At 40.8% G+C, this 17,514-nt stretch overlaps 1 long non-coding RNA gene across 1 annotated transcript; it reads left to right on the forward strand.

The window, feature by feature from the left end:
• Positions 1 to 293: 293 nt before the first annotated feature.
• Positions 294 to 2,152, forward strand: LOC132846758 (uncharacterized). The gene is made up of 3 exons (XR_009648542.1): positions 294 to 343; positions 1,596 to 1,657; positions 1,849 to 2,152. It is a non-coding gene; the product is annotated as an uncharacterized LOC132846758 (long non-coding RNA).
• The last annotated feature ends 15,362 nt before the right edge of the window (positions 2,153 to 17,514 follow it).

Genomic DNA, 17,514 nt, shown 5'->3' on the forward strand with positions numbered 1-17,514 from the left:
GCATAGTTGCTTCATTGCACTGGTCAAGTCTGCTGCAACAAGATAAATTTAGACACAAAGTTATTAATGAAAACCTCTTAATGATGTTTATTTCATGGACAATTGTGCACCTGAACTACCGTAGACTTTCCTTCTGCCTCATGAAAACATGCCAGTATTAAAAGTTCAATGATGGAGACTCGATTTCAAGACCTACCTGTCAACAGAAGCTCAAAGGCATGTAAATATGCACAAGTAGTTTGCTTGTGGAAGAAAAACATCCTGCTCAGTCAGACAGCTCTCAGAAGAACAGTGAGGTGTGTTAGTGCTGCAAGACTGATCATCTACCTCCTTCAGATTTTAGGTAATTTTCAGACACCTACATTAATGCTTTAGTTTTTGCTAAAAACAATGAGAGGAATTGTTTTAAATAGTAAAATATTTGTGATAATTTTATTAGATTTTTTGTGCTTACTGAGAAGAAACCTCAATTTTTTCAATTGTAAAAATTGTACGGTACAGGAAGTTGTCAATGTACAGTACAATCAACACAAAGTCCAAAGGCATGTCAGAGAGTGAATGTTTACCTGAGTTATTTACTGTACTTTGGCAGATAGGATTAGCAGTTAGTCTGATCTTTGTGTTATTGCCCTTACTTTTTTGAGTTCAGCTGTGAAATGGCCACTGGGGAGAAACCTCCAGGGTTGGGGTTTAATTTTAGTCTCTGCCTGTTTGCATTTCTCTTGTCATTAGGTTATGTTGGTCTGACTGGCATTTTTGTGTTGGGTCTGACTATTTGTGATCATTTTTGAATTATATTTTTTGTGCTTACTGAGAAGAAACATCAAATACATTTTTAATAGTGAAAGCGATGTATATTTCATGATTATTATTCAAGATTTCAAGATTCAGATGAAGAGGTTTAATATTGCTTTTGTGTTAGTTGAAATTCTGTTGGTGGCATCTAACCGGTGGAAAGGCAAACCGGTTCTTAGAAGGTTCGCCAGTGGAACCAACTTTGAACCAGCACCAGTGCTAGCTCTGAACCAGCACTCGGTTCTTTCTGGTGGAAAAGGGGCATTAGAGTCTGGTTCCTCTCAAAGTTTCTTCCTTTAACAAAGAGGGTTTTTCATCACCACAGACACCTCAGACTTGCTCATTAGGGATAAATACAAACACATTTATGTATATCTAATATTAATCTTAGGTTTTTGTATTATATTAATCTTCATATTAACTTTTTTGATTATATTTATGCTCTGTAAAGCTGCTTTTGGAAATTGTCCATTGTTAAAATCACTCTACAAATACATTTGAATTTGAAAGAGGTTATAAAATGACAAATAAAAAAAATCAAAACATACATAGACAATAGGTTCTGGTTCAGTGTACAGTACAATCAACACAAAGTCCAAAGGCATGTCAGAGAGTGTATGTTTACCTGAGTTATTTATTGTACTTTAGCAGTTAGGATTAGCAGTTAGTCTGATCTTTGTGTTATTGCCCTTACTTGAGTTTATGCTGTGAAAAGGTCCATAATTTCTAATGGATTCTTTTGTATTTTTTTGAAACTCTGCCAATTAGATGTTAATATCATCTTTTACAGTATATCATAGTGAATCCTCCAGCAACACATAAGCAATGAAGCATCATCTTTTTGTGCTCCTGCTTTTCACAGGTGAGAGAAAATAAGTCACATGATACAAAATACCATCACATGTGTACACAAATTGTAAATAGTCGATAGAGATATGTTACTATAAGTAATATGTTCCATAATTTGTCCTACAGAAGTACAAATGTTAAAAAATCAATCCACACTAAGAGGCTGAAATCACACAAGCTAAACATTAAACTCTTTCTCCATAGGTGTCCTTACCCTTGTCCTGTCTTTCTCTCATAAGTACTATCTGATCCAGCAGAGCAAAACATGGAACGATGCTAAGGCTTTCTGCCGAGCCACATACACTGACCTGGCTATCATCAAAACTAATGAAGAGATGGCCCAACTTCAGAACGTATCACAGACACAACAATTCAAATCCAATGCTTGGATTGGACTGTACACTAACATCAACAAGTGGCAATGGACATTGGACAATGAGCCGCTTGGAAGCTTTACACCTTGGTCTAATGGGGAGCCTAATAACATGCTAGGAAATGAACGTTGTGTCGGTATGGCCGCGAGGGTATGGTATGATGCACCATGTGAATGGCCGATGCCATTTGTGTGCTTTGATGGTGAGGAAGAACATTTTATTTTATATGTACTTTATATGTATTTATAGAATATTACTAATAATAAACTTTATTAATATGAGTATTTTATTTTTGAGTTTAAAATCTCAGCAATTTATATATAAAAGTGTGTCAGGCTTGAAAATTTGTGTGGGGAAGGAGGCCACAGGAGGCAGGCTTTAGATAGAGAAATAATACAGCAGACATGTTTATATTATCCTGATGAATATATTTCAAAAGTAGATGATGATATGCTAAGATCGAATATTCACGTAAGGAGGTTTTAATCTTGTGTTTGTTGGTTCTCACAGACAGGAAGACTGGAGCTGACAGGTACATTTTTATTACTCATTCTAAAACATGGTATGATGCTCAGCGTTACTGTAGTCAGTACCATACAGACCTGGCCAGTGTGAGAAACACAACAGAAGACTTAATTGTTGGGACAATGAAATATTGGACCTGGATTTGGATTGGCCTTGTGAGAGACCCCTGGTATTGGACAGACCAGACCACCAATGTGTCTGTCATTAAGTGGTCATTTGGATCAGTTAATGATTATCTGAAGAATAAAAGTTGTGTCTATTTAAATGGTGGTCTGGCTCAGGCTAATGTAGAACAGTGCTCAAACATACTGCCTTTCTTCTGTTACGGTGAGTTTAAATTAAATTCAGTTTCATATTAAACTAATTTAAGTTGATTTCTGAATGTAGTGTTAGTTTACTGTTTGTTTCTGTTTCTCCCTCCAGTATTCCCAACACAGAAGAAGACCATAAGAATGAAGGTGAAGTCCAGTCAGGATGTGAATGATCCTACAATAATGACAGCTATTGAGGAGAAGGTGGGTTTCATCTTCACTCAACGTACAGTCACCTTCTCATTACTGAAGCCAGACCTCGAGCCTTCATCACACTGAGCCATGAACAGACTGTAGTCTAATCATAATACATCTTATGTAGCATTCTTACAAATCTCACCATAGATTCTCATCCTGCATCATTCACTAACTAAAGTCATGTTCTGTTCTTCAGCTCAAGCAGAAACTGAAGGATTATGGAATGGCTGAGAACTTCACTGTGACATGGAGAAAGCAACCAGATGGAGTGGTGTTTCACAAGGAGGAGGAAAACATTACTGCAGTGACTAACACTAGGGAGACTTGTGATCTCTAAATCTCAAATAGTGTAAATTCTGTAGTGCACTGATTACTTTTAGTTTGCTGACACAGAGTGTGTGTAATATTTTAAAGTTCTTTAATAGAACTTTTACTAGTAAAAGATCCCTGAGTTACCAATTTCTGTGTAAATGTAGTCACAAAAACATTAGATATAAATGTATGCTAAATCTTTGCTTGAATCAGTACGGGCTTTTTTTCATTTCTACTTGTAAAACAGTTAATTTAGATTTGATTTCATTCTGTCTTTTAAATGTTCAATTTATTAACTGTTTCTTCTTTCTTTATAAGACTATATATTTTAATCTGAACTCACTGAATGTCATGCTGTATTATAGTACATATATTCATTGTTCGTAAACCAACAGCCCTCTATATGATCAGGAACATTTATTTAGTTTTAGTATTTGTGGAATGATAAGTTAACTATTGAATATTTTCATTATATCATACTGTTATATATATTATATAAACATTTAGACTTCTTTGAGCAGAATTAAGTCTGTACTGTCAAGGTGTAGAAAAGAAATGAGATTGATGAGATTTCAGATTTTTCTTTAAGCTCTATGCAGAATCTTTTTATTTTAAAGAATTAACAGCAAAAGCTGACAAGTTAATCTGATCAGTTCTTCATCCATATTTTCAGAAAAAAGCAATCAAAATGCACTAAAGTAGTAAAGTCTTTTTAAAGTAGTATAGAGTTTTTTTATCTGTGTGATGTTCTCAGGACACTCAGACACACTTCACATGTTTGTATTTTACACCTTAAAGCTGAAACAGAAAGCTTGTTCCTTAACATGACCTAAGACATGGTAGTACAGCATCCATTCAAAGCACTTACACAAATTACTCATCAGACTCACAGACAATACTCACCACAATGCGGTTTATTATTTGTCTTCTGTTAACTTCTTTTATCTAAATAAAATGACAAGGCTAACAAGATGGCACCGCGGATGGCAGCCTCAGTGCTTAGCTCCTCAGTGTTTACTCTGTTTTTGTTAGTTTTTCCTGCACTTTGTCAAGGAAATCCGGTCAGTTTCACCAGAGATGAACTGCTGAACATTCGGCAGTACACACCACAAGATCTTTTACCGGTTTTTGAGTATTCTGACGTTTTGCTGCATATAGTAGTTGGCGGAGCGGCTGCGCTGTTTAAGCGCTTCAAGAAGCGCAGACGGGGAAAACGCGCCGGCGCGTTAGTGAAACTTAGACAGCGCGGTTTAAGAACACCGCTGCCAAGCATCCACCTGGCGAATCTCCGCTCTCTACCCAACAAAACGGACGAACTCCTTCTGCTCAACGGGAAAAATAAGGACTTTTCGAACTCTGCTGTTCTCTGTTTCACGGAAACCTGGCTGAACGACACCATTCCGGACAGCGCGTTAAGTCTGCCGGGCTTTCAGCTTTTTAGAGCGGACCGTGACGCAGAATCAACGGGGAAATCGCGCGGCGGCGGGACGTGTTTTTACATCAATGAAAGGTGGTGTTCTGATGTAACTGTGTTAAAGAAGATGTGCTGTCCAGATCTGGAAACATTCTTCATTAACTGCAAACCGTTCTATTCGCCGCGGGAGTTTTGCTCGTTCATACTGGTGAATGTTTACATTCCACCGCAAGCGCACGTGAGCTCGGCACTACAGACACTCGCTGATCTGATCACAGAGAGTGAGCAACAACACCCGGACTCTGTACTAATAATTCTTGGAGACTTTAATAAAGCGATTCTCTCACGTGAATTGCCTAAATACAGACAGCATGTTACATGTCCCACCAGAGACAGTAACACACTGGATCACTGCTACACAACAATAAAGGATGCATATCACTCTGTCCCACGGGCAGCTCTGGGACTTTCTGATCACTGCTTAGTTCATCTCATACCGACCTACAGGCAGAAACTAAAAACAGCTAAACCTGTATTAAGGACTGTAAAAAGATGGACTAAGGAAGCAGAGCAGGATTTACAAGCTTGTTTCTCGCTCACTGATTGGACTGTTTTTGAAGATGCTGCCACCGACCTGGATGAGCTCACAGAGACTGTAACATCATATATTAGTTTCTGTGAGGATTTATGTATTCCTACCAGGACTCACTTAACCTACAACAACGATAAACCATGGTTCACTGCAAAACTCAGCCAGCTCCGTCAGGCCAAAGTGGATGCTCACAAGAATGGGGATAGGGTCTTGTACAAACAGGCCAAATACACACTAGAAAGGGAGATCAGAGTAGCAAAGAGAAACTATTCTGAAAAGCTACGGGCTCAGTTTGCCTCTAACGACTCAGCTTCAGTGTGGAAAGGTCTGAAAGCCATCACCAACTATACGACACCATCCCCCAGCACTGTGGTGAATCAACAACTGGCAGACGACCTGAACGAGTTCTACTGTAGGTTTGAAAAAGCCCAATTTTCACCTCCTGTAACCCCTGACTCCAACACACCTAAAATTCAGGTCAGCGAAGATGAGGTGTGTCAGGTCTTTAAGAAGAACAAAAGGAGAAAGGCACCAGGCCCAGACAGTGTTTCACCAGCCTGTCTGAAAACCTTTGCTGATCAACTGGCCCCCATCTTTACTCGGATATTCAACACATCACTGGAGCTGTGTGAAGTACCCTCATGCTTCAAAAGCTCCACCATCATCCCCGTCCCAAAGAAACCCAAAATTACCGGACTAAATGACTACAGACCTGTGGCCCTAACATCTGTGGTCATGAAATCATTTGAAAGACTGGTTCTGGCTTATCTGAAGGACATTACTGGACCCTTACTGGACCCTCTGCAGTTTGCCTACAGGACAAACAGGTCTGTGAATGATGCAGTCAATATGGGACTGCATTATGTTCTGCAGCATTTGGACAGACCAGGGACTTATGTGAGGATCCTGTTTGTGGACTTCAGCTCTGCTTTCAACACCATCATCCCATCACTCCTTCAGCCCAAGTTATCCCAGCTATCCGTGCCCTCCTCTGTCTGTCAGTGGATCACCAGCTTTCTCACAGACAGGCAGCAGCTAGTGCGACTGGGGAAACTCAAATCCAGCACCCGCACCATCAGCACTGGCGCCCCCCAGGGCTGTGTTCTCTCCCCACTGCTCTTCTCTCTGTACACGAATGACTGCACCTCTCATGACCCCTCTGTCAAGCTCCTGAAGTTCGCAGACGACACCACACTGATCGGCCTCATCCAGAACGGTGACGAGTCTGCTTACAGACTGGAGGTGGAACGGCTGTCTGTCTGGTGCAGCCTTAACAACCTGGAGCTGAACACGCTCAAGACAGTGGAGATGATCGTGGACTTCAGGAGAAACACCCCTGCTCTCCCCCCACTCACCATCATGGACAGCATTGTGACAGCAGTGGAGTCATTCAGATTCCTGGGAACCACAATCTCCCAGGACCTGAAGTGGGACATTCACATTAACTCCATTGTGAAAAAGGCTCAGCAGAGGTTGTACTTCCTTCGCCAGCTGAAGAAGTTCAACCTGCCACAGGATCTGCTGAAACAGTTCTACACTGCAATAATTGAATCCATCCTCTGCACTTCAGTGACTGTTTGGTTTAGCTCAGCCACCCAATCCGACCTCAGGAGACTACAGAGGGTAGTTCGGACTGCTGAGCGAATCATTGGCACAACTCTCCCTACACTCCAAGACCTGTACTTCTCCAGAGTGAGCAAAAGGGCAAAGAAAATCACTCTGGACCCCTCACATCCAGGGCACTTACTATTTGAACTGTTGCCATCTGGCCGACGCTACAGAGCCCTGTGTACCAAAACGACCAGATATAGGAACAGTTTCTTCCCTCAGGCAATACATCTGATGAACACTTAACATACATCTGAGGGACACCTAACATACACAGAACAATACCTATTCTTACATTGTCTGCAAGTACGCATTTATATTTTATTTTGCACATCTATATTTGAATTTGCACATCTTTACTTTAATTTGCACACTTATATTACAATTTGCACATACAACTGTCTATTATTTATATGTTCATGTCTTACCATTGCTACATGTTTACACTGTGGAGCTCCTGTACTAGAAAAAAATCCTTGTATGTGGAAACATACTTGGCAATAAAGGCAGACAGGAGACCGGAACATCCACAACATACATACAAGCACAATGCTATACAAAGTGCAATAACGATCAACAGGGAAGTGAACAAACAGGGTATAAATAACAGACAAGAACCAATCACAGAGCAGAACTAATTAGAGACAAAGAGAACACACCTGAAGGAGAGAAGGAGTACAATTAATGTCCATGGAAACCAAAGAGTGTGCGGAGCAAACAATTAACCACAGGAAAAGACAGCAGACAGAAACAGGACAGAAACACAGACAGACTCATTACAGAGCCCCCTCCCTAGGAGTGGATTCCAGACACTCCAATGCAGAACCGGAGGGTGGTGGAGCGGAGGCGGAACAGGGGGCGGGAAGGCGGGCCAGGTCCATGTGGCGGCAGAGGGCAGGGCAGAGCCGGCAGAGCAGGAGGCCAGGGCGGAGCCGGCAGAGCCAGTGACCAGAGCAGGACTGGAGACCAGGGTGGTGCCGCAGGCAGAGCCAGCGACCAGAGCAGGGCTGGAGGCCAGGGTGGTGCCGCAGGCAGAGCCAGCGACCAGAGCAGGACTGGAGGCCAGGGTGGTGCCGCAGGCAGAACCAGAGACCATAACGGCGTTGGCGGCCAGGGTGGTGCCGCAGGCAGAGCCAGCGACCAGAGCAGGATGGGAGACCAGGGTGGTGCCACAGGCAGAGCCAGAGACCATAACGGCGTTGGCGGCCAGGGTGGTGCTGGAGGCGCTTTGAACCTATAAAGATGGACAGGAGAGGGAGAGACTGACAGACAGGGAGACAAAACTGGGGACTGATAGAGCAGATAGGCAGAGCCATTCGGTATCAAGCCCTTCGGTATCAAGCCCTTCAGGCAGGACAGAGAGTTTACGGGGTTTGGGCGCAACCATACTCGCTGGTTCCGTCGACCCGGTCGGTTCTATCCTGCGCACGGTTAGGGAGGATCCGCCCAGGAGCAACGCTACGTTGGCCAGGTCCGTGAAAGGCCCTACCTCTCGGCCCAATGGCACTAGGTAGCGCAGCCCGTCCTCCAGTCCATGCCGGAACAGGTCCTTAAGGGTCCTCTCCCCAAAATCCACCTGATTGCACAGGTCCAGGAACACCTCTACATATTCCTCCAGTGGGGAATCCCCCTGACATAAACAGAACAAAATCTCTGCTGGATCCATGTGGTTGGTCGTTCTGTTGTGATGTGGGACAAAGGCGAGTGAGGATCCAAATGCAGTATTTTAGACTTTTACTAAACCAAGACAAGAAACAGACAAAACAAACAGGCAGGCAAACCAGAGCATAATACAGAGCAGACAAACCAGAGCCGAATACAGGGCAGACAAACCAGAACAGAATACAGAGCAGACAGGAGACCGGAACATCCACAACATACATACAAGCACAATGCTATACAAAGTGCAATAATGACCAACAACAGGGAAGTGAACAAACAGGGTATAAATAACAGACAAGAACCAATCACAGAGCAGAACTAATTAGAGACAAAGACAACACACCTGAAGGAGAGAAGGAGTACAATTAATGTCCATGGAAACCAAAGAGCAAAGAGCAAACAATTAACCACAGGAAAAGACATCAGACAGAAACAGGACAGAAACACAGACAGACTCATTACAACTGCTGTATGAGAACGAGAGACACATTATTTACTCTAAGGCCATTTAAAGAGAATATTGTCGTGATCACTGAAGTCTCAGCTCCAAGAGCACCTTTAAATATATAATAAAATAGCTTAAATATAATAAAAATAGCAATACACTAATAATAATAAAATAAAATAGTGTATATTCTGATGTTGATTATTGCGCTCTTATACGTTACATTATGACATGAGCCAAACTACCTTTTGTTATTATTGAAGGTATTATGGTACATTTAGGTGTGATGTCATTACGTTCTACGTAAGAAAACAAGCAAAGCGTTACACGCCTCATTATCAACAACTTTAAGACGTTTTATTTAGAAACTGGAACAAGCATCGGCTCACTACATCCGATATTAACACTATTAACTTCCAAAATAGAGTGCATTGTGACCTGAACAGAACTGAGCATATGAACAGAATACAAACTTATGGGCCCTGGATTGAAAACAAGTGAGTGTTCTGAGTAACATTTATGTTACGTACTACTCGTTATTGAATAAATCTATTGGTCTAGCTTAGCAATAGAAGTATAGTTACTAGCAAAATTGCCGGGTTAACAAAATGGCAAGCAGAGAATGGCACAACAAAGAGGAACGGCAGTGATTTATCTCCTAGACAGCACTGGACGAGCCCAGAGCACAGCTATTGGACGCACTGTACAAGCCTTCATACCCACATAACATTTTCTCAGTGGCAAGGGCAGTAAATGGAGGAGCAACAATCACTTTCAAAGGAGGGAACAGTCACATGGTTACCAAAAGGGGTAGCAGGTTTGGTGGAAATTTGTATTATCTACCAACTGTTGAAGAGAATGTTGACCAGTGTAAAGTGTGTCATGACTTACAAACCTGGCATGGAATTTTGGGTCATTGTAACAATGAAGATGTAAAGAATTTACAAGGTGTAGTGAGAGGTATAGAGATAAATGAAAGCACAGTCAAACCAAGTCATATGAAGTGTGTACACAGGGAAAATTCACTCAGACAAGAAATAGTCTTTCACAGATGACTACTCACTTACTGTGCTAGTGTATTTTCTGAAGACTAAGAGTGACCCTGTAAAAGCCACAGAAAAGTTCCTAGAAGACATAGCACCTTATGGATAGGTCAAGTGCCTTCTTTCAGATATTGGTACTGAATTTATGAGTCGAGACTTTCAGGCACTGTTACAAAAAATAGGATTAGACACAAAACATCTGCACCTTATTTACCCCACCAAAACAGCACAGCAAAGAGAGGTTGGAGAACACTCTATGAAATGAGCATGTGCTTACTGATAGAAAGCAAATTACCAGATGAGTTATGGAACTACACTATGCAGACATCAGCTTATGTGAGAAACAGGTGCAACAGTAGGTGCACATATGAGTTGTTAACAGGAAAGAAGCCATACATTTCGAAAATGCAGATATTTGGATCAATATGTTTTGCTTATAAACAAGAGAATAGCAAATTAAACTCTAGATTGTAAGTTACAACATACATACCAGGGTTTGCGAATGCACCAGGGGAAAGCAAAATGCTGTAACAACACCCAGGTGCAAGCTTGCACTGCAACAGCAGGTCCGACAAGGCGGAACTGTAGTCAGGTTGAGCACCACAGTGCTACTGAGCCCAACATTGCACCAAATGGAAAAGAGCAAGAGCAGCCCCTACATGAGGACTCGTGTCAATTCCTAACCCCAAAGCTAGTTCTTTCCAATGCAACAGTGTGCAGGGAATCTGCAAGCCCCACAGCTGAGATGCAAAGCCGGAAACCGAAGATTACATGGCCGAAAGCTAATGAGAAGAATGAATGGAGAAGCTTCGATCAGAGCCTACAAACAGTTCTTCAGAGCTCCATGAGAGGCAGCATAATCACCTTGTAAAACATCACCTGAGTCATCATCTACAGTGAAGGCAGCAAAAGATTTGGAGAGCTTCAGCAGAGAAAGGCCAGTCCTAAACAGAGTGGGAGACGGCAGAAGGAGATAGTAAAAGAGCTAGTAAAGGAACATCGCTGCCTCCGAAAGTTGTGGAGGAAAGTCAAAGACCATGAAAAGGAGGGTTTAAAAGAACCTGTGGAACCAGATTAGAGATAAAAAGCAAGGTCGAGCTTCTACCAGGATCCTTTTAAGTATGCCCGCAGCCTATTGGAAGAGAAAAAAAATGGGACTCTGTATATTAACAATCAGAAGCTGGAAAACCACATCAAAACCCAGAGTAGAGACAGCCTCCGAGAAAGTCCTCTCGGTTCACCAGGGTACATCCCTCAGCCACCAGAGCCAACCTCACAGTTTGATACCACCCCTCCAAAATGGTCTGAGGTCAAACAAGTTGTACAGCATGCAAGAAGCACATCAGCAGCCGGACCAAATGGCGTTCCTTACAAAGTCTACAAGAACTGTCCCACACTCCTGAAACTGCTGTGAAGGCTGATGTATGTTGCCTGGAAAACCAAAGCCATTCCTACAGCATGGTGTAAGGCAGTCACTGTATTCAGCCCAAAAGAGAAAGACTCCTGCAACATCAGCCAATTCAGAGGCATTGCGCTTCTGAATGTGGAACGGAAGCGCATCATCATTTCTCAGTGATGGCAACATGATCAGTTACCTCCTAGCAAATAAATATATTGACACCAGTTGCCATAAGGCAGGCGTCCCAGGATTTCCAGGCTGTGTTAAGCATTCTGTGATGATTTGGGAGCAGATTCAGATGGCCAAGTGTAATAAATCAGATCTCCATGTAGTGTGGTTAGATCTCGAAAACGCATATGGGTCTGTCCCCCATTAGTTCATCAGGTATGCCCTCAACTTCTTCCATATCCCACCATGTATTCAGAGTATCATAACTACCTTTTTTGACAATCTCCAAGTCTGCTACACAACCTCCAAATTTATTACTGGGTGGCATCAAGTGGAGAAAGGAATAGCCATGGGATGCTTCATCTCTCCCATACTCTTCACAACAGCTTTCGAGGTCATTCTTATCGGAGGAAGACAGACAGTCCGAGGAGTCAGGTCCCCATCAGGTCAGCAACTCCCTGTGCTATGGAGCTACATGGATGACATCACCACTCTCCTTCACATGGTGGCATGCACCAACAGGCTGCTGAAAAGGCTCGAAGACTTGTTCTCATGGATGAAGATTAAACCATCTGGAAAGGAGCCAGGAAAGATAACATCTCCTTCTCAGTGAGTGGTGAGAAGATTCCATGCTTGATAGACCAATCAATGAAAACACATGGTTTCCGCTGTAATCACACAAATAACTGGTGGCTTCAAAATGATAGACGAAAGCCCGCTACCAGGTAAATTCAAGGTAAGGTGCTACCAGTTCACCTTATACTATCACTTGCTGTGGCCCTTGAAGTTATGCGAGATCACCTCATCGAAAGTCCTGAAGATGGACACAAAAGCAAATAATTACATCTGGAAGCGTCTTTTCCGATGCCTGTCCACTTCAGCTCTGTTTGGGAAGAACATCTTGAGGCTTCCCGAAGAAAACCATCAGCTTGGGTTATAAACTGGAAAAGCTGCTGCTGCTCTTCTAACTGAAAGACTCTCCCGACCCAGTAGTACAAAATGCTAATGCCCAAGTTCGTAACGGAAGAAAATGGGATGCGCAGGAAGCAGTGAATCAGTTTATAACTCGTCTGAAACACCAAGAAGTAGTGGGATTGACACAGCATGGCAGCACAGGCTTCGGATGGACAACATCAACCAGTACCAGTGGACAGCATATACCTTTCCAGTGGAGGTTGGTTGCAGGGGCTTCACCGGAACCTCCACGCAGCATTTCTGTAAGACTTTTGCCATCAGAGGTGGCAAGCTGCAGAAGGCCCTGAAGGCTTGGGGGAGAGACGCATCCTAGGGCAGCTGCAGGGGGTGGCAGGGAGACGTCCCTGCCGCTGCTCCACCACCTAGAGATGTTCCGGGATTAAAGGAGCAAAACATCAGCTCATTACAGGAATTTGAGACTGAGGATATGGAGGACAAACAGAAAACATGCATAGACTTGCTTTTATAAAGCAGTATGTGATATATATACACCTCAATCCTACCGGGATGCCATAACATCAACCAAATCTAGACAATGAAAAAATGCCATGGACAAAGAAATGCAATCACTTGAGGAGAATAAGACCTTCACACTCATCTGGTTGCCACCAGGCAAACAGCCAGTTTCGGAAGACGTGTCTACACCCATAAAACAAACATTGATGGATCTGAAAAGTATAAGACATTGTCACCCACAGCTGATATGACAAGTGTGAGAGTGGTCATGCAAAAGGGAACACAGGAAAACCCTCTAAATGTTCCACATATATTTCACACTCAATTAGTGTGAAATTTATATGGAACATTTAGAGGGTTATGAGCAAAGGCCAGAGACAGGAGAAAAGTTGGTATGCAGGTTTGAGAAATCTCTCTATGGTCTGTGATATGAACTCAACACCTGAGATTATAAATAAGGTATAAGTATTGCTATTCACTGTTACCATCCCGTTCCTAGATTGGAGTGTGGTGCAAAAGACACCAGATCAAAACTCCATTTAAATATACACCCTGCTGCTGTTGTGAGTCTTCTCTGAGTGGACACTTCTCTGAGTGGACACTGAGTGGATATTATTGCATTTAACGAGGCCTCGTTGTATTTATTCTTACAATAGATTCCAGATGTGGTCAAGCTACAATTTTTTGACTAAAACTAGACTAAAATTAAAAGACCTTTAGTCGATTAAAACTTGACTAAGATACCTTGAGTTTTCTTTTGACTAAATTTAGACTAAAATGACGGGACTTTTAGTCGACTAAAATTGACTTAAAAAAAAAATGTGAATGACTAAATATGACTAAAACTAACAAGGACATTTGGCACAAGACTAAGACTAAGACTAAATTAAAAATAGGTGATGAAATTAACACTACCATACGGCGAGAGTTTGGAAAATGACGCTTCTTTGTTTTCATAGAGATGTGGCTCAACGACTGAGTTCCAGACAAAGCTATTCAGCTAGACTGGCTTACCTTGTTTCGTGCCACCAGAAATGCAGCTCTGTGCGGTAAGGCTTGCGGTGGTATAATGTGTTTTTTACATTAACACAGAATGGTACAAGAACTAGTTGTTTCTAGTTACTGATCATTGTTAGTGGAGTTTGTGATGCAGGCCATTTTAATTACCACAGGAATTCACCACGGTTTTCATTGTCCGAGTGTACATTCCCCCAGTACGAATTCTAAAGAGGCTCTCTGTGAGCTCTATGGGGCTATTAGAGATTTGCAGAATGCTTACTCCGACAGAATGTTTATTATCGCCAGAGATTTAAATCATGTAAATTTCAAAACAGTACTCCTAAATTCCATCAGTATGTGGACGTGGATTTCTTATTCAGTCTTGAATATGTTTTGCAGCTGAAGAGGAACTTCCTTATTTCAAAACCCCGACCATTTAACCACCGTGTGTGATACACCTGTGGCATTATAAGACTGACATGACACTACAATCCATACAGGTGAATCAGAGACACCTGAGTACCTGAGAGACACCTGAGTCAACAGGTCATGGTGACATATTGAGTAGGGAATGCTGTTATTACAAACGTAAAATTTGTTAGCCTACGTAAGCTATAGTCAGGTTCATAGATACTGCATGTGGAATCTGACAATTTTTTTTAGACTATTTTAACAATCTACCACAGTATATTGGAGTGTAAATTTAATAATGAATATGAGCCCAAAGTGCAGACTGGGGTGTTTATAATCAAAACCAAGTTTAGAAAACCATAGTGTAGAAATTATTGCACCTTTTAAGTTCATGGCCATGGCATTGGAAAAAGTTCATTTTGTTCTCCATACTCTCTTGTTCTCTCTTCCCATCTTTCTGGTGCAAGTTGTCTTATCTGTCCATTGAATGTTGTTTCAGAAATTTACAGGCTTTTTAAGAGGTTTTTGGCAATGGTTAAACTTTTCATTCTATTTTTGAGGGTTAGCAATGGTTTACATTTTGTGGTTAACCCTCCTTGTTGACTCTGATGAATGCTCCTCTTGATTGTTGATAACTACACCATGGAGGATGTGTCAGTTGCCAAATTACTTTTGTTCCCTTAAAAGAGAGGGTCCAGAAAAAAATAAAAAATGTTTTACCCAATTTGGATGTCAATACACTTAAATTAAAGCTAATAGTACTTTGTGATTGTTTTTACTTGTTACACAATTTTTAATTACAAAATTATGTTTGGATTTACATTATGTTATTTATAGCTTATCAGTTCCCACCAATCACCCAGTAGCAATAATTAAACTGTCTTGACAAACTTTGTTGCTAATTCAAAAATTAATGCAATAAAATGCTTTAAATGAGATAAACAATACATTTTTTCTTGTATGTTTTCTTAGAATCTGGTTTGGTCTGGTTTGTACCAAAAGTGGGCAGGAACAAAAAAGGTATAAAAAGGTGCTGCAGCATTTAATCCTGTCAGATGAGAGCAAATACCTACACACGCAAACATCACCAGACCAAAGAAGCAGCAAGATGGCCTTCAAAGTTGCAGCTCTTCTGTCTATTTTCATGCTCACTTACCTTTTGGCTCCCCTGGTTATAACTTCAGGTGAGAAATCAAATATTAAAGGCATCTTATGTATTAGTATATTTTTTTATATTAGTATATTGATATTTTTTTCATTAAACAGTACAGATCTCTATAGACATAACAAGGACAGACTATGATACATCACTATCTCTGTAGTAGTAATTTGTATTAAAGTGAAAATGTTAAATTCATATGCAACAAAGTAGGTTTTCTTTCCAAATGAATTGTTTCCTTCTGAAGCAGGATAAATGTAAAATGGATTGATTCTAACATCACTTCCTGCAGAGTCATCATATCCTATTTCACTACTTGTATACAACTCGCTCACTAACGAGAACAATTTGACTTTCACCACTAACATTGCATACAGAGGGATCTTACTTGGTGCTATGAGGAACATCCAAACAGCCAATAACAATTTCAGGTAAGTTCAACAGTGTACAACAGTGTTAGGCAGTTTTATCTGCAAATACCTGGTGTGGCTCTGAATTTTCAAATCTCCTGCTTGGCTGAAACAAAAACTTCAGTCATAGACCTTATAGTGAAGGTTTATAATAAATAAAAGTTTATAAAGTTTATAATTGCTAATATCAGACATACTGTATCAGAGATACAGGATTAATCTTTGTCGAATCAGATGTTTTAATCGGTTCCAAAATTCTAAGTAATTTTTATTGCCCTCTTTTCCTCTATTTACTTCACTATGAATTCAATATTGATATTTCTGATTAGATTCACCACTAAAGAGGATCCAAACTATGGCCCATTCCTTGTAAGTGTAAACGGACTGGCAGGGGACAATGAAAAATATACGTACTGGCAGCTGCTTATCCAACCTCAGAATGGCACCATAATCATTGCTGATGTGGGTCAGTATATCTGTATTATATCATTTCTTTGAGATTAAAATACAAAGTGTATATATGTTAAATGTAAACATATAATAAAATACTTTACCCTTTTCAGGTGTCGGCTGTTACATACCAAACCCGAATGATACAGTTATCCTCAAATTCACTGAATGGTAATCCAAAGTAGTGATGCTCTAATCAGCCTGGGACTTTTGTACTCACTAGAAAAAGCATGATACATTGTGGTAAATTCACATAAATGAAAAAAAAGATCTGTGTGATTCCTCTTTAAAAAAACAGGATCCTGTTAAAATTGTGCAACGAAACTGTATTACATTATTGCATGTATGTTTATTGAAACAAAGTAAATTTTTTATAAGTTAAGCAAGCTCATGCATAGGATTACAGAGAGGTTGATTAACAATAGTCCAAATCAAGTTTTGCATGACATTCATTATATTTTACATTATATAGCCATATAGATGTACCATTTTTGGCTATGTATTCATTCATACTGTATATTGTAAAATGGAGATGAGAGTATTATAAATTAATTTATCATTAACAGCAGCAATTACAACTTTTTTTTTTGAGTCCACATTTTATTCCTCCACATGACATTTCATCATCAACATGACATTTCAGTCCTCCACACTGCAACGTGGAGGTATACTGTACATGCATAAAGGTTGGCATAATGTGGCAGATCAACTAACATACATTTCCTGTTGAATCTCATCGAAAACCTTTTTCGGCCCTGTAATACTCTTTTCAAGCCAACTACATTTTCTAAATTTAGCACTGAACTGTGTGATTTGTCATACTGTCTTCCAACAACAAAACATTTTCTGTCATCAAGTCTCTCTACCACAATGTAATAATACACAGTGAATACGTGTCCATTATCCAACAAAACAGTGAAGCTGTTCCTTTTCATTAGTCTGCATGCGCAGATGATAAT

Source organism: Tachysurus vachellii, chromosome 6 (genome assembly GCF_030014155.1).
Source record: "Tachysurus vachellii isolate PV-2020 chromosome 6, HZAU_Pvac_v1, whole genome shotgun sequence".
Classification (NCBI taxonomy): Eukaryota; Metazoa; Chordata; class Actinopteri; order Siluriformes; family Bagridae; genus Tachysurus; species Tachysurus vachellii.